Raw genomic sequence first — 25,261 nt, forward strand, 5'->3', positions numbered from 1 at the left:
GAGCAGCTAGCTGGTCGGGCAGGTCTTCCGGGCTCCCTCAAGCATGTGTGGTCGATGGCAGGGGTCGGCTGATTTCTGCCTGGCTGTTGGCCGGGGCGACTAGGGGTGGTGGTGAGTAGGCTACATGTGTCCCATTCTTCCAGGAGGCCGTCTGGGCTTCTGCACATGGTGGTGCCAGGGTCCCGAGAGGGTGGGCACGCAAGGCCACGAGGCTCTTTGAGGCCTCACCTGAAATTGGCACGGCATCATTTCCACCACATTCTTTCGACCAGAGCAAGTCACGGAGCCAGCGCAGATTCAAAGCGGGGGGATCTAGACCCTACCCCTGATGGGAAGAGCTGCCCCATCATAGTGCAAAGGGTAGGGAGACAGGGGGTGGAGGAACAGAGCTGTTTAGGGGTCAACTGCAGTGTCCCGTGTTCTGGAGAGAGGAGCAAGGCAGGAGCCAGGGCCCCAGAACAGTCAGCCATGGCTGTTTCTCTGTCGCCCTGAAGAAACCAGACCCCCAACAATCCAGGACTAGGCAGAGGAAGCTCGGACCATTTGTTACTTTGTCACCAAATGCCACCTAGCCAGTAGCGGTAGACTCAACAGTCCCCATGGAGGTGTCTTTCTCTGGGATGCTTACACCCAAGGACTGCAGAGGTCATATGGAACATCGCACACCTTTGGCACCACCTCTTCCAGGAAGCCCTCCAGGCTTCTTCTGGGCTCTCCCAGGCTCACCCCCCACCCCCCGTCACAGAAGACAGTGTATTTGTGTCCCTCATTGGTGCATGTGTGTGTCAGCCTCCTGAGTCAAAAAGGCCAAGGCCTGAGGACGGGGCTGTGTCTCACTCACCCCGAATCCCTACTCCTAGCTGGGAGTGTGCACTGAGGATGAGGCTGGCAAGGTATGGGTATACTGGGGACCTGCATTCAGTGCTGACTCACAGTTGATGTCTGCAAGGGAAGGGGAGGGTCACTGTACCTGGTAGCAGGCCCCAGATGAGCTCGGCCTGGAGCCGGGACGGGGGGTGCTGGGAACGGATGCTGGATGCAGGCGGCAGCCAGAGCTCAGCGGAGCAAGTGCAGAGACCACAGTCCTCTTGCAGACACAAATGGGTCTCGAGCTCTGGGCGCCAGCACCAAGGCAGGAAGGCAGCTCACAGGAGAGCATGCAGAGAAGCCACTCCGGGTGTTCAAGGCCAGCACTGGGCAGATGGAAAGGCAGGCAGGGCCTGCCACCCCCGAGGAAAAAAGAAACATCAGCCACGTTTGACTAGAGTCAGCTTTGGTTTACTGGAGTTTCCCTTGCCTGAGATCCACTGTACCCAAAATCAATATTATTAGCATTAAAAAAGAGAAACAAGCCAACTAGGATGTAGCAACCCCGAATGCACTGTGGTTTCGGTGCCATCACAGCACAGGAGAAAAATATTCAGCACCTTCTCATGCATACCAGAGACAAGGGAGGGAAGAATGGCAGCGGTGCGGTGGGGGCGGGGGGGGGGGGAGCCGTCTTCACGAGGCCTCCAGGAGTGCCTCCCTGGGGCTCATGGTGAGTTAAGCCAGCCAGGCCTGCTAGTGTGCCAGCTCGTCCTGCCCACCTGGCGTCAGCACCATTGCCCTGGGCTGGGCCGGGCAGTCTCCCTTGGGGAGAGAGCTCGAAGCTTTTGCAGTTTGTAGAGGTCTGTTGTATTTAGAAACCCGAGCATCCCAGAGTCATAAATTACCTTGAACTAGTTTGCTAACCCTTGTGACTCGGTACAGCGCCTTTTCAGAAGCGGCCAGTTATGTAACGGACTGAGTGAGGCATGGCCCGGTCCCCTCAGTGAGGCAGTGTGTGCCAGGCCTGGCGTGGGTGGTAGCCACCCAGGACCACGGGGACAATGCAGGGAGGTGCCGCAGGTCTGTGCACGGCATTTCTGTGGAAATGCACTCCCGGAAGGGAGAAGGGTCTGCGAGTCCACGAAGTGGGATTCTCACTCCCAGCACGTGGTCGTGAGATCTATACCACATGGAAGAGGCAGAGCGCACCGTGTAGTTGAGCATCTCCTGTTACATCCCTGCTAGAGGATCAGCTCCTGCTTGCACCTTTCCGGGGATGGGGGCTCATCACTGCCTGAGACATTTCACACTGACAGGAAGTTAGCTTCCCGCAAATTCCAGCTCCATCATCTGGGTACATGTTCTGAATCCATGCTTGCAACAGCCTGGACAGAGTGGGAGGCCGTTGCAAGGCTGCTGGCCAGCTACGACGGCTCTCCCAGCCTTTCCTCCATTGCCACAGCCCTCTGGTCACAACAGGTGCTAAAGGGCCCATCTGGTTAGACATTCCGAGTGTTATCCCCGCACTGCAAGTTCATTGGCCGCGGCAATGTTGACATCGAGAGAAACACGTGTCATCTTCTTATCTCTAAAAAGAGCTCCAACCCCCTCCCCGTTTTTGTATTCAGAGAGCAGAGGGGTGACCCACACTTTCTGGGGTCATGGGGAGGAGATTCAGGTGTGAAGGGAGCATCTGCTTGTAATGTGGGATCCAGTTCCAGGATCCCCTGGCGTTCCTTGAAATTTGCTGGAGAAACAAAACCCATTTGATGTTCAAACCCAGGCTTCCAAAAGAATGGGACAGCTGAAACACCCCAAAAATGGACAAACCACATGAAACAGGTTTTGAAGACACTAAATGAACATCAGGCAACAAAGGACAGTGGTCCCTGAGAGGAGGGAAGTGATCTTTGTGGTGCTCTGAGCATCTTCCTTGGGAAGAGGTCATGACCCAACTTGGCAGGTGGTGTGTGTGTGTGTGTGCGCGCGCGTGTGCGTGTGTGTGTGTGTGTAGTAAGGGAGGGGAGGACAGAGCCTGGAGTCCTCCCTGAGTTAAGAGGTGGAGCTGAGTGTCTGGAAAGACCAAAGCAGCTAGAGCTCACCACAAGTATCAAAGAGGACTGCACGGCATGAAGGGAGTACTCAGGACATCTGCAGAGTTTCTCCCTTGGGTATTCAGTGGAGTGCTGGCTAGGACATGTGTGAGAGAAACTGGGAAATTAACTATCCAAAAGAAGTCAGAGGTAGCAAGTGTCTGCTCTTACCAGCCAGACTAGAAAACCTCATGATGCCTGGGACATTGGCAAAGTATTCTGAACAGACTTGCCCCAGTAGTAGGAAAGGATTAGCCCTAAACCAAGCACTGCTGAATTTGACAACCTTAAAAACAAGACACTTAGGATCAAGTTATTTCCACATAACTTACCATGTCCCAGAACAAAGCTCAAGGTGGTTTAGAGGAATACAAAAATATCCAGCAGGGCGAAATTCACAATGTCTGACGTCCAGTGAAAAGTTTTATGGCATGAAAACAGGCAAGAAAATATGACCCATATGAGAAGAAAAATTAATCAAACTGGCCCAAAATAAACACTGAAGCTAGAATTAGCAGAAAAGGCCATTAAAATAGTTATTATAACTGCATTCCATATGTTCAACAGGTTGTGTATAAACATGCAAGATTTTTTTTAAACTTGTAAAGATTAAACTCTAATGCAGTCACAAAAAATATTCAAATAATAAAAAAAAGGGTTAGGAAAAGAAGAAAAATAGAACAAGGAACCAATGAGATAGAAAGAAAACAAACAGATATGTCTAATCATTTCAGTATTCATATTAAATGTAAATGGCCTAAATACACTAATTAAAAGGCAGTGATTGCCAGATATGGTGGGGTTTTTTTTTTTAATGTTTATTTGTTTTTGAGAGAGAGAGAGAGAGAAAGCAAGCAGGGGAGGGGTAGAAAGAGGGAGACACAGAATCCAAAGCAGGCTCCAGGCTCTGAGCTGTCAGCACAGAGCCCAACACAGGGCTGGAACCCACAAACTGTGAGATCATGACTTGAGCTGAAGTCTGGCGCTTAATTGACCAAGCCACCCAGGCACTCCAGATTAGATGTTTTTAAAAAGCAAGAACTATGTACTACCTACAAGAAATACCTTAAATATAAAGATGAAAATATGTTAAAAGTAAAAGGATGGAAAACAGATGTAATAAACCAGGGGCCACCAGAAGGAAGCACGGCTCATCACTGAGCCAGAGAAGCCTAGGGGAGCCAGGAGCTCCCATGGGAGGTGCACCTGAGAGCTCCTCTACTCATGAGTCAGGGGTGGGGTCACTGCCCATGACATTTGCCAGTTATGCCACCAATGGCAGTCCTACCAGTGCCCTTTCTTGAGTTCTGTGTGTGAGCCCTGTCTACCTCTTCACAGTCTGAGCATCTCCGGTTTGCACAATTGCAATCCACTGTGGCTGTGAGGGGAGGGAGGATGGGAGGTGCCACTAATAGCCCCACTTTACAGAGGAGCCACTGCTCACCACCTGTCAGAGTCCTGTGGGTCTTTATTGAGATCCATAGACTATTCTGGCAGAGCAGGGCCTCAGAAATCATTGAATATGAGCCCCCCCTATAGGCAGAGAAACTGAGGTTCAGGAGTTGAGCACAACTTCCAATGATTAACATTCTGGAGTCCTTGACTTCCCCGCTTTAGAGGCACAGTTTGGTGAGCTCATCAAGACCCCTGAGAAGCTGCCCTCCCCCAGCAGTCACAGCTTACCAAAGCAGCCAGGATGACCTGATCTATAAATGGGGTCCTGACGATCCGCTATCACCACCCTCCCCCTACCCCCACAGGCTGCTCACCCTCACAGCCTTGCAAAGGGGCCATGCACCCTAATGTGAGCCTCCTCAGGGCACAAAAGGGTTGCCAGACTGAGGATTGGAGGTAACCCACACTAAGCAGCTGGATTGGCCTGAGTGGGCAGCATCTCTTGGGCTGCTCTTGTCCAAAAGCTGCCATACCCCGATACAGACAGAAGTGAGCATGCCTGTGTTCCAGCAAAACTTGACTTACAAAAGCAGGCAGCAAGCCAAATTTGGCTCAAGACCCATAGTTGGTCGGCCTTTGTTCTACACATAGCAAGTCCCATGATAACCCAGATTCATCAGCCTGACTCCAGGCCAAGCGGCAGACCTGCTATGGGCCCAGGGCAGAGTAGGGTACTGGGTGGCGCAGAAGTGGGCCTGGGTTCCATGTTCCGTCACGCACTATAATCCTAGCAACTTGCTTGATGTCTCTGGGCCTCACTGTCCACACCTGAAGGCTGGATCCGGGGTGCAAACTCAGAGCTGCTGGGGTCACACTACCATGTAACAGAGAAAGGCTGGCTGGTGGGGGGACTTGGGCCCATCTAAGGACTCAGCTGGCTTCTCCATTGCCGTCAGTCATCGCTGATAGGGACACTGGCCCCCAACATTTCAGAAGTCACAGGCCACATTTAGATGTGAACCCTCGTGGTTGTATGCTGGCCACTGACTCAGACCAGCCTGACTTGTGTGGGGCCGACCACACCCACAAGCTGTGTCCCTTTGCGACCCCTCAGCTCAGGGCTTGTCTGCTTTTACTAGGGGACAGAGAAGACTGACTTTCCCAACAGACGTTGTCTTCAGGTTTGAAATGAGTTGCAGGGGCTGGGGGGGGGGGGGGAGGGCGCAAACATTAGATATAGACTCCCTTGCCTCACCCATGCGCCTGTGTTCATTTCCACCTGGTAATAACCTTCCAAGGCCTTCCATGTTGAGCTCACATATCTCAGACTTAGCCTGTGCAAAACCTTCTTGGCTGGGTTTTTCTTAATCATTTGCTCAGTGGGTGTATTATTTGACATGTAATTGTCTTTCTGGGAGATTAACTTTCAGGGCCCTGAATGGTCTTTATTAAAATAAAGAGAGCGCTAAATTCTAGCCCTGTCCCATGGGGCATGCAGGGGACCCAGCACACCTCATACTGGACGCCCGCATGAAGACGTTCCTCTCTGTGGGACAGGGTCACCAGCCTGCACGTTCTCCAAGCCCTCCTCCTTCATTATTAGACTGACGCAGAAGGAGCTCGTGGTGGATCCGAGGAGTTGGGATGCTGCTGCCCCCTGGAGGGCCCAGAGCCTGGTGTCGTGGTGAGGAGGATGTGGATTCGCGTCCTAACCTATCCAGTAACGAGGCCATGTGACCTCGGCAAGGTCCACCACTCTCTGAGCTCCAGGGTCCTGGGCAGCAAAGTGAAGCCGCTGTGGGGACCTAGTGGAAATACTCTTCCTGGGAGTCTGTGCTGAGCTCCAGCTTTGAGAGCACTGGTTATCCTGGAGGGCACAGTTAGCGGTCTGCGACCCACATGCTGCCTTACCCCTGTGTGTCTCCTGAGTGTGCAGCTCTGTTCAGCTCCTGGTTCCCCTCCCCAGCCCCTCTGTGCATTCATTCGTTGTTTCTTTCCTTCCTTCCTTCTCACACTCAGTCCATTCTCCACTGGACAGCCAGAGGGATCCCGATAAAAGCTAGGTCAGTGCCAGCCCCTCAGCCCCCTACCATGGCTCCCTCCTCACGCACAGTCAGAAACAGTGTCCTCCCCATAATCCTCATGGTCCTGATCATCTGCCCCATCATCCTTCTGCCCTCATCTCTTCCTGCGGTCACTGGCTGGGTTCCAGGCACACTCCTGCCCCAGGGCCTTTGCACTGGCAATGCCTTCTGCCTGGCTCACTCTTCCCCCCTGGACACCTGCGTGGCTCCCTCACCATCAAGTCTTTACATGGTTTCATCTCCTAGGGGCCTTCCCTGACCAGCCTGTTTGTACTTGCAACATTAACCCCTTCCCCTGAGAGGGTATTTCTATTCACAGTGCACGTCACCGTGTGCCAGATTTGGTTTACTGTCATCCCCCTCACTGGAAAGCGGACATCCTGCAGGCAGCCCTGACCCAGGGCAGGTGCTAGGAGCTCTTGCCTGCCTCTGGCAGACCTGGATTATTTCCACCCAGCCTTGAGGGATGTGGTCTTTAGTTTGGATGGAAGGCCCATTTCAGTCTCCTGCTGCCTTAGCAGTGCCCTGAGCCCGGGGTAAGTTCTGGAGGGCTGCACAACGCCCAGCTCACCCGGCAGCCCCTGGTCTGTTCCCTCCATTGTCAGAGCCAGGAATTCCGCAGCCTGGCCCAGTGCCCAGCCCCTGCGATGCTCCGCTGATTCAGCGGAGGGGAGCACCTACTTCCTGTGGGCCAGGGACTCCTAGCCCCGTTCTTTCCCTTTTGCTCTTTGTAGATCGCACAGCCCCAAACCAGGCCCCAAGCCTGTCATCCTCCAGAGACAAAAACAGCCGGTTTGTGCCTCCCTGGCCACCCCTGCTTGTCCACTCAGGACTGGCCTTGGCCCTGTTGTGCCCTGGCTGCCCAGGACCTTGACAGGTGGCATCTCAGAGCACATCAGCTTACGGGTACACAGCTCTGTGTAGGGCCTTGGTCCCTGGGGCAGTGAGCACCTTACCCCTACAGGTGCCAGGAGGGTCCCTGCAGAGTAGGGTGGTTCATTCAAGTCGTGTCATGCGTCCATATGTCTGTCTATCCTTTCAGTAAATAGTCACCAAGCAGCTGTTCTCTGCCTGCCCCTGCTGTGTATGCTGGGAACAGGATGAAGCCCTGTCCCGATGGGGCCGGCCTCCCCTCTCCAAGCCTTAGGGCCCTCCTGTGTCAAATAATAATAACATTGGCTTCCCAGGAGGCTGTGAGGAGTACATGAGACAGATATAGAACAGCATCAACAAATGTTTTCTGTCAAGGGCCAGACAGGAAATATTTTAGGCTCTGTGGGCCATACAGTCTGTCATCACCACTCAATTCTGCGGATGCCCCAGCCATAGACGACATGTCAACGGTGGGTGTGGCTGCGTTCCAGTGAGACCTTAGGAAAACAGCCGGTGGGCCAGTTATGGCCTGGGGGCCGTTGCCTGCTGGCCTCTGGTGCAGAGTGTCTGGGATGGGCGCAGAAGGCACAGCTGCTGCTCTAATCATGGCTGCTGATGAGGGTGGTGATGCTGTCCTCCTCTGGGACCCAGGACTACAGGAAAGTTGCGGTCTGGGGTTGCACAGTGCTGGGGGCAAAGCAGGCACGAGGTGAGCGAGATTTCAACAGCACCGCGTTCTGCTTCCATCTGTTTAAGCCTCATTTAGTCTGTCTGGGTTTCCCTGAAGCCGCATTTAATCCCTAACAGGGCAGGGTAAGTTCTGGGAGAAGGGAGAGCTAGCACTTAACTCACGGCCAAGGTCGGCCAGGAGGCCCCGCAGAGGCGGCCGATCTCACCCTGCCTGGTGCCACCACTTTGAAGCAAGCCTGGGCTGTGCCCTCGGGGGCAGCTGAGTGCAGGCAGGGGCCTGGCAGTTCTCATGCGTCCTGCTTTATTGCCCGAGAGACTCCTCCGCTGGCACTGTCTTTTTCCCTGGTGCTCCGAGATCCCTCTGCTCATTGCTCTATGCAACCCGGTCTCAGATTGTGTTCTAAATTCTTCTTAGTTAAATGTTTGCCTCCTCCCTCTAGACTATGAGCAGCTCCTCCTTCGGGAAGGGAAGAGGAAGAATTAACATTAATTGAATGTGTGCCACGTGGAGGCCTTGGGGACGAGGAGTTCAAGGAGACCAGAGAGGTCACATGCCTGCCCAAGGGCACACAGATTAAGAGCCCCGGAGCTGGGATCTGGAGTTGGGACCCTCCCTTGCTCCCTCGCCCTGCGTGCGCTCTGTCTCATCCTGACAGGAGTGGCCAGGCATGAGGAACACAAGTTGAAGTCAGAGAGGCTGGGGCTGAGAATGCCTGCTCCCACCAAGCCTCAGGTTTCTCATCTGTAAATGGGACACAGCGATGGTCACCACCTCTCAGAGTGATCCTAAGGATCCAGTGAGGTCTGGAGGGAGGGAGGAAGAGGGACAGAGAGTCCTCACCCTGTCTCTTGGGGCCTGAAGGTCACTACCGCTGGAGACTGCCCAGTCAGCCCCATGCACACCCTTCTCCCTGAGCTGGAGTGTTAGCGGCAGGCCCTTGTGCATTACGTCCTCACACTGTCCCTGTGCCAAAGGAGTGCCTTCCAAAGAGCATGCCCCCGTGTCCAAAAAGAGTTCTGAAAGCCTTCCTAGGAAAGTGGGGAGCAGGAAGGGGTCTGCCCTTTGCCCCTACCCGAGTCATTGACTGGTTCCCAGGTGGGCCCACAGAGAACCCAGGAAATGGTACTTAGCTCACAAGGTGGGGTGTGATGGCCTTCTGTGCTGACAGAGAGACCAACAGAAATGCTGTGCTGTGCTGGGAAAAGCAAAGCCCGCGCCACGTTGGAAAATCAGGGTTCCAACCCACTCTTTTTTTTTTATTAATGTTTATTCAGTTTTTGAGAGACAGAGAGTGAGTGGGGAGGGGCAGAGAGAGAGGGGGAGACACGGAATCCAAAGCAGGCTCCAGGCTCCCGGCCGTCAGCACAGAGCCCGACACGGGGCTCGAACCCACAGACCGCAAGATCATGACCTGAGCCGAAGTCGGACGCAAACAGACTGAGCCACCCAGGCGCCCCCCAACCCACCCTTGATCCTGGCACCCCGTAATCAGCCTCATCGTCGTCCAGCGTGATCAGTATCCCTACCTCCGCCCTCATCCTGTGCCCGTCGGAAGCCAGACTGCCCCACGTGCACTGGGTGAGGGTCCAGTTCTCTGGTCCCTTTCGAAGGATGGGGTTGGAGGGACCAAGCAATGTGCTCACGTGGGGAGGTGCTTTTTATTTTCCATTTCCTTTTTAAAATCTATATAACACAATATTTGCCATTTTTACCATTAGCGTGAGGTGGAGAGGCATAAGCAACCGTCCCCACCATCCACCTCCGGAACTTTTCCATCTCCCCAAACTGAAACCCTGTCCACCTTAAACACGATCTCCCCAGGCTTCTCCCCCACCGCCCCCGCCACCCCGGCGCCTGCAGCCACCATTGTGCTTTCCGTCTCTGGGTTTGATGACTCTAGGGACCTCATGCGAGTGAAGCCATGCAGTGTTTGTCCTTTTGTGACGGGTTCATTTCACTTCGCATAATGTCCTCAACGTTCATCCACGTCGCAGCGTGTGCTGGAACTTCCTTCTTTTTTAGGGCTGCGTGATACTCTATCGTATGGCTCGGTCACGTTTTGTTCTCTCCATCCATCCATCGTTGGACACTTGACCCGTTTCTGCCTTTCAGCCACTGTGACTCCTGGTGCTCTGAGCGTTGTGTAGAGATGTCTCTTTGAGACGCTGCTTTCCATTCTTCCGGGTACCTGCCCGCAAGTGGAACTGCTGGATTGTAATGATAATTCTATAGTAAGTTTTTCGAGGCACCGCCCTGCTGTTTCCCACAGCTGCTGCACCAGCAGTGCACGCATTTCCCCCGCATCTTGCCCAGTGCTCTTCTGGGTTTTGGTAACCGCCATCGATTGGGTGCGAAGTGGTATCTCATTGTGGTTTTGGTTTGCATTTGCCTAAGTTGAGCATCTTTTCGTGTGCATGCCGGTCGTGTGTATCCGTTCAAGCCCTTCATACGTTTTTTTCATTGGGGTTGTTTTTTTTTTTTTTTCTTGTTGAGTTTTAACAGCTCTTTCTTCTGGATCTCAATCCCTTACCAAATTCATGATTTACCAATACTTCCTCTCATTCCGTGGGTTTTCTTCTCACTCTGTCGACGCGTCCCCTTATATACAGAAGTTTGTACTTTTGATGAATTCTGGTGTAGCTGTTTTTTTCCTTTGGTGCCTGTGTATGTTTTGTCTCTGACTGCTTTAGTATTATGTCCAAAAAAATAGTAATTGCCACACCCTGGTGTCATAAAGTGTCATGAAGCTTTCTGTATGTTTCTTTCCAAGATTTTTATAGTTTCAGTTCTAATGTTTAGCTCTTTGATCTGTTTGAATTAATTTTTTATATGGTGTGAAGTTTGGATCTGACTTTATTCTTCTGCATGTGGAATCCAGTTTCCATGACACCATTCGTTGAACACTGACCTTTCACCCTGGAGTGGTCTTGGCCCCCTTGTCTCAGACCATTTGATCATGTATGTGAGGGTTTATTTCTGGGATCTCTGTTCTATGCTGTGTTTGTAAAGTTTTATTGGAACATGGCCACACCATTCACTTATGTATTGTCTACAGCTGCTTTGGAGAGAAAACAGAGTCAGAGTAGCTGTGACAGAGAAAGTCAGGCTCTGGGGGCAGCTGGGTGGCTCAGTCGGTTAAGCATCTGACTCTTGATTTTGGCTCAGGTCGTGATCTCTTAGTTTCGTGGGTTCAGACCCAGCATGGGCTCTGTGCAGAACCAGCTTGGGATTTTCTCTGCCCCTCCCCTACTCATGCTGTCTCTCTCTCTCTCTCTCTCTCTCTCTCTCTCTCTCTCTCTCTGTCTCTTTCTCTCAAAATAAATAAATAGACTTTAAAAAAAAGAAAAAAAGAAAGAAAAGAAAGAACATTAGACTGCCAAAGGCAAAATTACCGTCTGGCAATATGGTCCAGTCTCCTCTGGAGACTCCAGGACATGAGCTCCCTGGATGGCTTCTTCCATTTTCCCCCGGCAGGCAGTGCAAGGTTCACCACCTAGTAGGTGCTCCACCACCTAGTAGGTGCTCTGCCAATGGTGTGGGTTTGTTGCCTTCTGTTGACCGGGAGGATTTTCAATGGCCTCTGCCTTGGTACACTTCCAGACACATAGTGGCAAAGACGTTAAAGTACTACAGGACCTCTCATTCATTCCCTAAGGGCCCTTCGTTTTTTCCCTGGTGGCCCCTCCACGCCTCAGGACTTCTCCTTCCCTATTGATTTGGCTAGAGGAGAAACTGAGATGCATAGTTGAACTATTTCACAGCATCCTGGAGGCTCCCTGCTGCACCAGATGTTAACCTTTTAGTTGCTGAATTTGGGGAAAGTGGGGAGCAGTGCCAGGCAGGCAGCCAGGCAGTGGGAGGGGCTCAAGGCAACTTACCAACCAGACAAGGGTGTTTTACTGGTTAATAGTACCGTGAATAGCACTGAGGCAAAGGCCTAGAGCAGGCCATGGTCCATGGTCAGTGCCCACTCCAGGCGCCTGGCCCGGCCACTTGTTGGGGCCACAGATGCAGTCACAGGTGCCAGTGTGTTCTGACAGCCTCCAGTCCAGATGCTGGAGTGTTCCACTCCCCAGCGCCTCTGCTGGCGAGACAATGCATTACCGCCCCTGCCTTACAGATGAGGAAATATGTTCAGAGATTTATCTGCGGTCACAGAGGGAATGGGGACACCCCCCCGGGGACATCTTGGGGGTCCAGACCCCTGAGGGACACTGTGATTCAACCCCATTTCTTGCAAGACTCCCATCCTGAAATAGGGCCCCGCCGAGCACCTGGACAGGTACAATGTCCTGGAGCAAGAAGGGAGAGGACTTGGCCACAGAAACAGGAGAGGGCGTGCAGCGGGGATGGGGGAGGGGAACAAGCTAAGCCAGGCCACGCCCACATAGGCAGCAACCTGACCGTCTGAGTATTTCATTGCCCACTCAGCCATGGCACACCCCAGCTCAAAGATCGTCTCTTCTGGCTCCCTTTAAACAATAGAAAGAAATGCAAACCTCCTGGCCTTCAAAGGCCTCACCCGAGCTGTCCAGCACCTTCAGCCCACCTGCCCAGCACCCTCAGGGCTCACCCACACCCCCACCCTGCCCCCCTACCCCACTAGCTGAAATACCACCTTCTCTCCAAATCTCCCCGGTGCTTGGCCCTCCTCTTTGGCACTCCACCATCTCTCCCGGGTCACACGTTCTGAAATTTTTTATTTTCAAAATGTCAAACCCATGGAAAAACTGGAACAACAACATGATAAGTCCTCCTATAGAACTTTGCCTGGGTTCCCCAACTGTCAGCATCTCCTGTGAGTGGCCACTGCATCCTTCCCTGGGAATACACACCAGTCTACACCTTTTGCCAACCGGCAGGCTATAGATGCTGTGACAGCTCCCCCCACCCAACACCCGAGCACAGGGCTGCCGTCCTGGGGAACCTCACCTAGGAAAAACGACACTAACTCAGTAACTTCATCCGCAGCGTTCAGGTTCAAAAAACAACACAGGAAGTCATCCTCTAGATGACCAATTAAAGCTGTAACGGGGCTGACGTGCCTTTTGGCCAGTGTTCCCAGCCCAACGGGCGCCTGCTGACCTCTGTTTGAGGTGTATCCTGGCAGAACTGTTTTGTGCATCGTCAGGTACACACGAGCACGCAGCTGGTGGCGCTCTGCATACGTCTTCCTCGCTCATAAATAGAATTACACTGCGTGCGGGATGTTTTGCAACTGCCTTTGTACTCCCGGAACTTTTCCACATGTCATCCTTGACCTGCAGCTTAGGGTGTCCCTCAGCGTATCTTTGCCAGTCCCCCACGGAGGCTCACGTCCAGCTTGCTTTCCTTTTATTTGACCAGCCCTCGCCACATCGGCAGCGTGGCCGGCTCCCCAGGGGCCCCCTTGCTGCCAGCAGCCACCCCCCCCATCCTGCAGGGGACCCTAAAACTCCCAGAGTGTTGGGGTCTCGTGCCCTCACCGCCACAGCCCCCATGCCGAGGACAGCGTCCAGCTCCGTAAACAGCACCAAAAGGCAACGTTTGAAGGATCCTCGTTCTGCACCGCGCTCTCCTCTGGGTGCTGCGCCTGCTGGTATTTCTGTAATCCTCCCACACCCTCCGAGGTAGGCAAGCATTACATTCACTTTACAGATGCACACGCCAAAGCCCAAAGAGGTCACCGAGGTGGTCAGTGTCACAAGGCAGTAAGTGAGGTTGGCTCTAGGGTCTGTGCATTTAACTACTGCCCCTTGGATGTGAAACCAGCTCAACTGAATTGAACCCACCCACCCCAGCAACCAGCTTCAGTGTTTGTCCTGTCACTACTAGCCCCTGCCTTCTTGCCTCACCCCCAGACCCAGGCAAAGGGGCAGCCCACCGGGATACGTGTCTGCCTCCATCGCCTCCTCCAAGCTGTGTGACCAAAGCTGGCTACTCGCCGTCTTTGAGTTTCAGTTTTCTCACTGTGAGTGGGGCTGGCAGTGGGAGACCCTGTTGTGGAGGCTGACCTTGGGCAGCACCCCACCGCTTCGGGTGAACAGTCAGGAGCCTGATAAGAGGGCGTTCCCTCCCCCAGAGAGCCCTGTGGGACCCAGCTGCCTGCCACCCAGTGACTGATGTTCAGCTGCTGCAGCCCGAAGCCAGAGCAAGTTTATGATGCTCTAGCTGGTTTTTAATCACAGCAAGATGAGAATTTGGCAGATTCAGACACCGATTCGTGCGACATTGTCTGGTGTCTCATTTGTCTTTCTCTGGCTTCAGTAGTGATGCAGGGGGTGGGGCTTCCACTCTGGGGAGCACCCCCCCCGAAGTCCCTCAGGCCTCTTCCATCTGCCCATGCCTACCGAGCACCAGCTCCAGCCTTGAGGGAGAGGGACGCAGGGACTGGCCTGGAAGGGATCTCAGAAGCCCCTGCCAGGAGGCTCCCTCCGTCTGAGCGTCACTGCATGCCTGGCACAGCCCACCTTCTGCTGGGTTGACTGTCTGGCCCACCCCCCGGGGGTGTCACCGCCTAAGAAGCTCTGTATCTGCGATGGCAGATGCTCAGAGGTGTCCAGATCTCCTCCACTCAAGCGTCGCCTCCTCAGGGAAGTCCTCCCTGACCACCGTAGACAGACTGTTCCCTTCATGGCTCTCAGGGCTGGGGCAGAGTTTTCCCCACTCTGTCTGTCCGTTGTCTGTCTGACCACTGACAGTGGTCACCATCACCTGCATGGCACTTGACCCATGCTGGGGACCCTGATAGGACATTTACGGGTGTAAACAGTCCCGACAGCCTCACTTTTTGGATGGGACACAGAGAAATTCAGGAGTTGCCCCAGGCCACACAGCTCAGAAAGAGCCAGACCAGCTGGTAACGTGTGGGCATTCCTGGTCTGTGCCGCACTCCTCGGGGGGCGAGGACCCTGGTCGGCACTCCATCGGCATTTGTGAACTGTAGCCCTGGCAAATGCTGGTCCACGTGCTGGGGGCCTGGGAGGAAGCTGTTAACTCTGTGCATCATGGACACAGGAAAGAGACGGGGGGTGGGGGGAACAGCAGAAGAGGGATGGCGTGTCAGCTTCGACACAGAGGCTGAGTAAGAGTCCATCTGGCAGATGGGCGGAAGGAAGGGCAGCCCAGGCAGGGGGAACAACATTTGCAAAGCACGGCAAGTGCAGGAAGCCGCGATGAGAGTGGAGGGCCACCCATGTGTAAAGCATAAAAGTTGGGGAACATGGCAAAAACAAAATCACTCAGTGTACTAGACAGCTCAGGCTGATATGACAAACCACCACACTCTGGGGGCGTAAGCAACACACATTTATTTCTCACAGTTCTGGAGGCTTGGGATTCCAAGGTGAGGGGGGTCGGTGAGTTCAGTTTCCGGTGAGTTCTCTTTCTGGCTTGCACGTAGCCGCTTCTTGGCTGTGCCCTCACGTGCCTGAGAGAGGAGCGGGGTCGTTGGTCTCTCTTTCTCTTCTTGTAAGGACTCTAATCCCATGGGGGCTCCACCCACATGGCTTCATCTAAGCCTGTTTACCTCCAAATACCATCATATTGGGGGTTAGGGTTTCAACATATGAATTGTGGGGGACACAAACCTCCAGTCCATAACACTCAGCTGTATTAAGCAGAAAGAGTTGTAATACAGGGGGTCAGGAGCCTGCCGACATCACCAGAAAGTCTGAAGGTACAGGCCCTCAGGAACCAGCCCAGAGCAGCACTGCAGAACTGGCCCGGATCAACCTCTGCCACAGTCAGGAAGGTGGGGGTCAAGAGGCTGGCGCTGGGCCCCCAGATGCTGCTGGAGGAAAAGCCAGACCCTCCTCCCAGACACAGGAGATGAGGCATAAGAGCAGGGAAGGGCCTGGGCTGGGGAAGCGGGGCGGGCAGTGGGGCATATTGACCAATGACTATGCGAGGTCCCTGAAAAGCCCAGGGAAGGACATCCCAAGCCCTCGCTGCAGGGGATGAGCTGTCCAGCCTCTGCAAGGCAGGCAGGAAGTTGGTGTGGATGCTCTCCCTCTCCAGCACACCTCCCTGGGTGGTGGGGGCCCCAGATTGCTTTTTCCTTACGTGCTTCCTGGGCTCTCCGGTCTGGTCCCCTCTGACACTTCTCTGCTTAGGGATGACAGCTGAGCGGGTAATTCCCCCCAGCCATCCTCATTGTTCACTGCAGGGCCGGCTGGCTGTTCCCTGGGTAAGCTCTTTAAGACGATTCATTTGCATCTCCCTTTAACCGGTGCCCTGCCCCACCCAGTGTAAATCTCCAAACCCACTGCTGTAGAATCAGAGCATAAATCTGTCAGGCCTCTGCAGCTGCGGCGGTGACCGTGGCTCTGCGTGTCCCAGACGCTCGGCAGTCCAGGGAGTGCCTATGGCTGGGCTATCAGGCAGCTTTTCGGGTTCAAGAGACAGGAAGAGCTTTGGCCAAAATCATCCCAAGAGGATTAGAGGTGGGGTGAGGGTCAGGGCGGCCTAGTGCAAGCGGGAGCCAGGCCAGCACGACAGGGGCTCAGGAGAGGAACTGGCAAACAGGCGTGTTGCCTCTGTTGGAATAACTCAGCCACAGGTGTAGGAGTTTTCCAGGTGACAAAATATTCCAAATCTCGGGAAAATAAAAAGAGCCTAGGGGCACCTCTGTGGCTCAGTCAGTTAAGTGTCTGACTCTTGATTTCGGCTCAGGTCATGATTTCGTGGTTCGTGAGATCGAGCCCCACATCGGGCTCTGTGCTGCCAGCTCGGAGCCTGCTTGGGATTCTCTCTCTCCCTCTCTCGCTGCCCCTCCCCAGCTCACACACACACACACACACACACACACACACACTCTCTCTCTCTCTCTCTCTCTTTCTCTCTCTCTCTCAAAAATAAATAACCATTAAAAATAAAAGACAAGAGCTTATACTTACATGGCACTGCCCGTGTGCCCAGAATCATTCTAAGACACTGAATAAACCCACCCACCATCCAGATTAGCTGGCATTTATTTTATTTTATTTAAAAAAATTTTTTTAATGTTCATTTATTTTTGAGAGAGAGACAGAGACAGAGACAGAGCATGAGTGGGAGAGGGGAAAAGAGAGAGGGAGACACAGAATCTGAAACAGGCTCCAGGCTCTGAGCTGTCAGCGCAGAGCCCGACACGGGGCTTGAACCCATGAACTGCGAAATCATGACCTGAGCTGAAGTCTCACACTCAACCAACTGAGCCACCCAGGCGCCCCAGAATAGCTGGCATTTATATTGTGCCTTAAAAGGGGGGGCAGGGAGAGGAAGCTAGTACTCTGGGGCTGCCCCGGCCCCTGCCAGGGTGGACGGTCCCTCACACATGTATGTGCATTGGCCACAGAGTCCCCATGCATTGGAGGACCGTGGTAGACTGTGTCTGTACCCTACGCCCCTGCAACCCACGCTCTGGACATGCCCTTCCACAGTTGCTGTCTAGAGGTCTATATCCATGATCAGAGAGCCCCAGAGGGACATGCTGGCCCTGTGACCCCTGAACTTGGAGGAGGCCACACCCTCCCGACCTGCATCCTGTCCATTGTCCCACACATTGACCTTCAAGACGTTTCCCGACTTGAGGGCTATCACCTGCCGGCTCCTCTGCCTCAACCCCAGCAGAGGGGCTGTGTGGTCCAGAAGTTACCGTTTCATTTGTGGGCTTTGCACAAATTCTATCAGATGGCACCTACCTATTTAGCACCGTGCCCTGTTTGGATCCCTGTGGTGTTTTCAAGCTTTGGCTGCGCTAAGAACGCCTGGAGAGCCTACACGCACATGCAAAGGTGTGTCCCATGGCTTCTCGACCTTGCAGCCATTCGGCTCAGGATTCTAAACTCAGAGGGCTATGTGTCCACCCTGAGCTGGAAAGGGAGGCTCTCACCGAAGACTGAGTCACCAGAGGAGTGAGGAGATTCCCTCAGAAGGGGAGTGCTTGCAGGAGGGGAGATGGCTGTGCGTGGCTGCCTGGTAACACAGGGAACACGCTCATCGCAGCCTGGGGCCTGCACACCGGAGAGTGGTGTGGGCATTTGTAACGAAGGGGCCCCCGAAGTGTCCACAATTCTGACCCATAATTCTGCCTCTTGCAATGCTCCTGAAGGATCTCCTCGTAGACGGAAATGAGGAAACGGCTGACAACATAGCTCTCGCACCCCCAAGTGTCAGCAAGAACACTGCTCTCTAAAAATAGAGGTTTCCATTCATGATTTACATCCCAGCCACATGCTGGTGTTGAAGGGAGTGATTAAAAAGGAGAACGCCTGGGTGGCTCAGTCGGTTGAGCATTGACTCTTGGTTCTGTGTCAGGTCGTGATCCCAGCATCGCAAGATCGAAGCCCCACATTGGGGCTCCACGCTAAATGCGGAGCCTGCTTAAGAGTCTCTCCGTCTCTTCCTCTGCCCCTCCCTGGCTCCTGCACGCTCTCTCTCTCTCTCTCTCTCTCTCAAAAAACAAAAGTAGAGTTTTTAAAACATGAGGCAGAAGGATGCTCATGAAACAGTGGTCACGAAAAAGCTAACACAAAATGCCTTGAAAAAACGACCAGTAGAAAATTCACAAAAAGGCAGAGTGGTTCATTCCAGGTGGTGAGATTATGGGTGACTTTCGTTTCGTTTGTACCATGCTGTGATTTTCTAGGCTTTTAGAATTTAAAGGCTGTAAGGTATCCGTGGCAGCACGAGGGGCTGGTCCCCTGGGCTCACTGGGTGAAGGACCCGGGAGCTTGGCTGCAGGCTGTGACAGGCCAGGCTGGCACACAGCGTGGGGAGGTACGGGTCCCTCGCGTGTCTTGCTGAGCCACATTCTGAGGCCAGCTGGCAGCGAGCCAAGGGCTCCATCATCTCGTCCGTGGCCACGGGGGCTTACCTGGAGTGACAGACCCCGCGGCTCAAAGTTCTGGGAGATCAGGCAGTCAGAGGCAGAGTCCTAGACCTTGAGTGGAGGTCCTGGCAAAACCATACTGTTAAGAAAGCACTGACCACCCTGAGGCCATATTTGGGGTTCCCTCTTGATGTTGGGCAATGCTTCCTCTTGGAACGTGAGTAATGGAACCCGCTTTGGTCCTAATCCTGTGATATCTGTCACCTACCCGCTGTGTGGCCTTTGGTGAGGCACTTGACCTCTCGGAGCCTGTTTAGTTTCTTCGTGCATAAAATGGAGACAGTAAGTCTCACCTGAACTGATTCCTGGGAAGATTAAACAAGTAGGAAGCATCTACCTGCCCGCTGCCTTTACTTATCTGAGTGATCCCTAGAGGGCCTGGACTTTGCCATTAGAGTGGGAAATGGTGTTGCTTTTCTCTAGCCACGGCCCTGATCAGCCCTGGCTCATCTTTCTTCTGGCTCCTGGATGACCTCTGGGGTCACACGGAGGCCCCGAGGCCTCTGTTGCCTGGTGGTCACCTGAGCCAAGCCACACCTTCTTCACATCAAAAATGGCAAAAGCAGCGAAGAGTGGCCAGGGATCTGCCAGCTTTGTGGCATCTCACATGTTCACTGTTGCTTTGGGCTGGTATTTCATTAAGATGTAAGCCTTCCCATAAAGCCACCCGACTCTTCAACTATTTTCATCATTTCTGCTAACTCCGCACGGCTGGTTAGCTTTAATGGGCCACGGAGCTGGCATTGGACATCTCCTCAAGCAGATCTGAGATGATGTATTTGGGAGAAGTGGATGCACACGTAGGATTGTGAGAGGGTGAACTCCAAGGCCTCGAACTTCCGTAATGGCTGTTCCCCCCACCCCCAGATGTCTGTTCGGTCACTGGTTTTATGAATGTGTTTGGAGTGTGTACTCGGGGCCCAGCCACGCTCCACGGGAGTGAGAAGGGGACTTCATCTGATGCGGATGAATCAGGGGCCCGTGGGCCATAGCCCCCTGTAGGAGGCACCAGGCAGTGCAGATCCGTGGATTCTCCCCCAACACCCACTCATGTGCTCACAGCGGGTTAGCCCGCTGTGCCACAGAGAAGCAGCGTTGCCCCAGGGTTAAGGGCATGGCGTGGTGAAGGCTGGATTCCCTGCCCCACCTCCTGCTGCTGTGTGACTTTGGGCACATTACTTGGCCTCATTCACAGGCACAATTTCGTGGAGCTGTGCTCAGGATTAAATGCGTAAAGAGCTCAGAACCATACTTGGCATACAGCAAGCGCTAAAAAAAAAATGGAGACTGATTACCCCAGGCCGATGCTGGGTTCCAAAATAAGAAGGGTCCCGTGCCCCAGGAGGTGGCATGGGGGTGGGGAGCTGGGGAGGCAGACACACGATGCAGAGTCACAGTGGAGGTACGGTAGTGGGGGGAGGTGACAGGGTGGGTCACAATGGGGTGTGGGCAGCGGGAGCCCCAGGGGTGGGTCACAATGGGTGTGGGCAGCGGAGGCCCCAGGGTTGGGTCACAATGGGGTGTGGGCAGCGGAGGCCCCGGGGGTGGGCCACAATGGGGTGTGGGCAGTGGGGGCCCAGCGGGTGGGTCACAATGGGGTGTGGGGAGCGGGAGCCCCGGGGGTGGGTCACAATGGGGTGTGGGCAGCAGGGGACCCGGGGGTGGGTCACAATGGGGTGTGGGCAGCGGGAGCCCCGGGGATGGGTCACAATGGGGTACGGGCAATGGGGGCCCCGGGTGTGGGTCACAATGGGGTGTGGGCAGCAGGGGCGCCGGGGGTGGGTCACAATGGGGTGTGGGCAGCGGGGGCCCTGGGGGTGGGTCACAATGGGGTGTGGGCAGCGGGAGCCCCGGGGATGGGTCACAATGGGGTGTGGGCGGCGGGAGACCCGGGGGTGGGTCACAATGGGGTGTGGGCAGCGGGAGCCCCGGGGGTGGGTCACAATGGCGTGTGGGCAGCGGGAGCCAGGGGGGTGGGTCACAATGGCGTGTGGGCAATGGGAGCCCCGGGTCCCCTTCCAGGGACTGCCCACCTGGTGGGGAAGGGATGAGCTGGGTGCAAACACTCTGGATATCACCCTCTCTTTCCTGTGCACCCACTGGGGACCAGACCTCAGCCGGTGGATGTCCCAGCTCTCCCTACCCCACCCTCCCCCCTGCTGTCCCCCTCCTCCCTTCTGCCCTGGCTCCGGACTCACCTGCTCTCACTGGCCACAGGTGCAGGGTCCATCATGGCCCCCTTCCTTTCATGTCTCACTTTGGCCACCTCCGGAAGCTGACTTGGATGACCACGCATAGCAGGCTCTTTTTGCCCAGATGTTGGGTCAACAGTAATCCACTTATCTCACTGGAAAGTCTTAAGACACCACATAAAACCAAATCGTGGCTCTGTGCCCTCTGTATACATGACAGAGAACCCCAATATAACAGACTGGTGAGGAAGGAGGTGGGGTGAGATCAGAGGGTCCCTAGTAATGACCCCCGAGTTGTAACTACTGAGAGGCTTGTCACCTCTGGGTGCCCCAGGAGATTCACTCCTCTCTCCCCTTCATCCCCGACCAGAAACACTCCAGATTTGTGCCAGCAGACTGGTTGACTGTACTGTGTTTAAAAGGACAAGGAGTGGGGCACCTGGGTGGCGCAGTCGGTTAAGCGTCCGACTTCAGCCAGGTCACGATCTCGCGGTCCGTGAGTTCGAGCCCCGCGTCAGGCTCTGGGCTGATGGCTCGGAGCCTGGAGCCTGTTTCCGATTCTGTGTCTCCCTCTCTCTCTGCCCCTCCCCCGTTCATGCTCTGTCTCTCTCTGTCCCAAAAATAAATTAAAAATGTTGAAAAAATAAATAAATAAATAAATAAAGGACAAGGAGTGCGTAATTCACTCATTTATTCACTCAACAAACACGTTTACATGATGGTATATATGGTGGAGGTTCCATGGGGCACAGGACCCAGTTCCTGCCCTTCAGAGCTGAGGCCACCGGGAATAGGTAAGGGAGCGTGGAGTGCAGTTCCAGAGTCAGGTTCAGATCGCAGCTCTACCACTGACTCGCCGTGTGACCTTGGGGAAGTCACTTAACCTCTCGGGGCCTCAGTCTTCCCACCTATAAAATGCATACACTAGTGATGCCCGCCTCGAGGACAGCTGTGAAATTGAAATAAGGTCATTTAGAGAAGCTCTGGGAACACTGCCCAGGGCAAAGTGCGGCAAGTATTTACTGCTCATTTAGCGGCCATTACTGAGCACCTACTATGTGCCAGGCACCAGGGATGCAGCAGTGATGGAGACACTGATGGGGTGCTAGGCCCCGGAGGGGTAGACAGGTGAGCAGTGCAGAATACCCAGGAGACCCCAGGTGTGGGAAAGCAGAGGCTCCTGGGGATCACACTCCCTCCACCTTTCCCTGCCCTGAACCTACAGCTGCTGGCCCCTCCTGCTCACCTGCCAGCCAGACCCCATTGTCCTGCGGCATCTGGGGAGCGCTTTGCCAATTGCCTGCCTCAAAGGTGCACTTGTCCTAGCTCTTGCCAGCTGGGGGACCTCAGGACACTGCCTTGGCCTCTCATCACCTGCTTTCTTTCTGTGAGGGAGGACCCAGCCCCTTCCACAGGGGTTCAGCGAGGAGCAGGGGACAGAGTGGATGGCATCCAGCCAGCAGGGTCAGCTCCTGCGGTGACAGGGAAGCAGCTTTAAACACACCTGCAGCTCCCCTGTGGCTCGCGGAGCCTCGTGGTCTGTGGTCTGCAGAGGCGGCCCAGGGCGGGTGATGTATCTGTGCCCCAGGTGTGGTGGAGGGGGTTAATTAAAAAGGTGGCTGGGAGATGAATTTCTGGAAACACAAATTGGAAACCAGTGGAAGCTATTGATCTGCCTAAAGGGAAGCCGATGGTATCTGAGCGTGCAGACAGCTCCGGCTCAGGGAGGTGGCAGGAATCGATGTGGCCCCTACCCCGAGCTGATCGGCCCCAGGTGCACTGGGATCATGGGTCGGGGAGGGGCCGAGGAGGTGCCATACAGTTCTGTGTCTGAACCTTCCTCTTCTTGGCTATTGAGAACACCCAGGGCAGAGGAGACCCCGCGGCTTTCTGTGCCTGTGTGGACCCCAAGGCTCTAAGTTCCTGTAAGGTGGCCTAATGGTGCTGCTACAGAAATTCTCTTTTGAGGTATTTGTGAATCCCAAGCCCTCCCACCACTGAAAGTCAAGTCTGGAACTCTGAAAAGAAAGCATAGGGAGGGAGGCCACATGGAGGAGACGAGAGGATTCTATAGAGGTTGCTATATGTCCATGGAGCCCATCCTTCCTCTGCCTCCCTGTCCCTCCCTTCTTCTTCTCTCACCCACTCCCCTTTCTCTGTTATAGCCGAAATTGGTCATAGCCCCGTGGAAGAAGAAAGATGCCGGATGTGTCAGTAGGGAGGCGAGGGATCCTTTTGAGGCATGCCCAGTGGGAGGACTTTCTTTTTCTTCCGCTTGGGTCTAGTTTCTCTTCACTCTTTGGACACTTGGAGACATGAATTAATTCCCCCGGTCACTGTGTCACTCATTTGTCAGCTCACTCGGCTGCTCACCACATCCATGTCTTCCCATCTTGATTTAGCTCAGCCTTTTTTTTTTTTTCAAGCAAGAAGGGAGATTTCTTAGGAGAACATAGAGAGCCCAAGGACAAGCAGAGAATAGAGTAGCTGGTCCTCCCCAAAGATGGGAGCCAGCAACTGTTTAAGACATGAGAAGCCAAGCCTGCTGTACCTTTTTGCCATTCTGGGGTCACACATTCACTCACCTCTGCTCCTCTTTGTACATCACTAGACCCTTCCATCTTTTAAATCTCTTGGCTTCTCTCCATTTCCACTGCCATGACCCTAGTGTAAAGTACTTTTCTTTTTTTTTATTGCCTGGGGAAACTGAGGCAGCCTCCTGAATTTTCTCCCGAATCCCACCGTTGCCCATTTCCAGTCTGTGTCTCTCACTACAGCCAGAGGGATTTTTAGAAATGAACAGTTTATTCAACAGATTTCACTGATCCTAGGTAAGACGTCAAAATCATAAGCACGGTGTGGAACTGGATTACCACTCCCCCACATTCGGTGCCCTATATCGAAGTGCACTGCTCGGTTGGAGGATTATACAGCACGGCCCATGTTGTCCTCGGGCATGGCAGAGGGGCTGGTGAACAGTGAAAACAGATGTGAGCACACGCGTTAAGAACCAGTGAGTACTTTACCACTTTTCTTTTCCTTTTTCCACGACAATGGCAATATTCCACATAGAGACAGACTGCTCTGTCAACCTGAGTCCAGAGGGGAGAGGAGACGAAGGAGAGCCACATGTGCATATAGTCTGAGACATAAAGAAACTTTATTGTAGGCCACTGAGATTTAGAGAATTGTGTGTTATGCAGCGTAACCCATCCTAACCTAACCGATACGCATAATCCATGAACTCTTGCCCATCGCCCCATTGCTTTGCTGAGGCACCACTGGCCTTTCGGTCCTTACTCAAGTTGCTCCCTCCCTCCTTACAACATTTGTCTGTGACTCTGTCTCTCCTGGGAAAGTTCTTCACTCCCACTGTTGGGCAGTTGACAGTTACTCACCAATGAGGTCTTGGCTTCACTGTGAAATACTCAGGAAAGGATTGCCTGGTCCCTGTTCAGAATACCTAGAATTTACCTTCTTTGTCATTAGAGCTCTTTCACTACACTCTAAGTTTGAGGAAAACAGAGCCCAGGGATTTAGATCATGCTTCTTTGAGGCCCTACTCCACCCCCCACCAATGTGCCCGGGCCCATGCTGAGGGGCTGGAGGTAACGGGGGTACATCGGCCCTGGGCCCTGCTCCCACAACCTGCCCCGTGACGGGGGAGATAGGTGTGCAAGCAGCAGCATTTGAACCCATTATGATCGTTCTAGCAGGAAATTAGTGTAAAGAGGCCAGCGAGAAGGCAAGGAAGAGGGGGAGTCAGAGATGGCTTTGAGGAGGATTTGGAGGTGTCCAGGTGGGGGGAGCCTCCTGGGAGAGTGGGCGATGGGGGGATCTGATGGAGGGATTGTAGGGCAAGAAGTGGTGTCCAGAGTTTCCAGGACTTGAAAGAGGATGAACCCAGGAGAAGTTGGAACCAGAAGTAAATATCTGGCGTCTGTGTGTATTCCTGGGAACACAAGTGAGCGTTCCTGTTGGAGTGCCTTTGCAAGCTCATGGTGTTTGCTTCCTGGGGTCGAGGGATGGTGACAAAGATGACAGTGGGTTCCAAGCCCTTTCACACCGTGGATATCAGTGGCAGGCTCAGATCCGAGGGTGTGGTGGGCATGTGTGGGCAGCTGTGTTCCCGGACACAGCAGCGGGAGAGACATCTTTGTCTCCACTCTGCTCATTGGACACGTCTGGATGCCTTAAATACCTGACTTTGTCTTCTAAGAAAACCCACCACGGTTCTTTCTAGTGAATCAAGGCTTCCCGTGTACAGAGCC

The 25,261-nt window shown here is 53.9% G+C and overlaps 1 protein-coding gene and 1 long non-coding RNA gene across 5 annotated transcripts in view; one reads left to right on the forward strand and one right to left on the reverse strand.

Moving 5' to 3' along the window:
• The window catches only part of IQSEC1 (IQ motif and Sec7 domain ArfGEF 1), a 425,063-nt gene that overhangs the window by 179,090 nt on the left and 220,712 nt on the right, over positions 1 to 25,261 (forward strand). The window lies entirely within an intron of this gene.
• On the reverse strand, positions 15,220 to 16,227 carry LOC128775496 (uncharacterized). The gene is made up of 2 exons (XR_008420194.1): positions 15,990 to 16,227; positions 15,220 to 15,534 (listed from the first exon to the last, which is right to left on the reverse strand). It is a non-coding gene; the product is annotated as an uncharacterized LOC128775496 (long non-coding RNA).

This window comes from Panthera pardus, unplaced genomic scaffold (assembly GCF_024362965.1).
Source record: "Panthera pardus isolate Hobbes unplaced genomic scaffold, ASM2436296v1 HiC_scaffold_8, whole genome shotgun sequence".
In the NCBI taxonomy this organism is placed as follows: domain Eukaryota; kingdom Metazoa; phylum Chordata; class Mammalia; order Carnivora; family Felidae; genus Panthera; species Panthera pardus.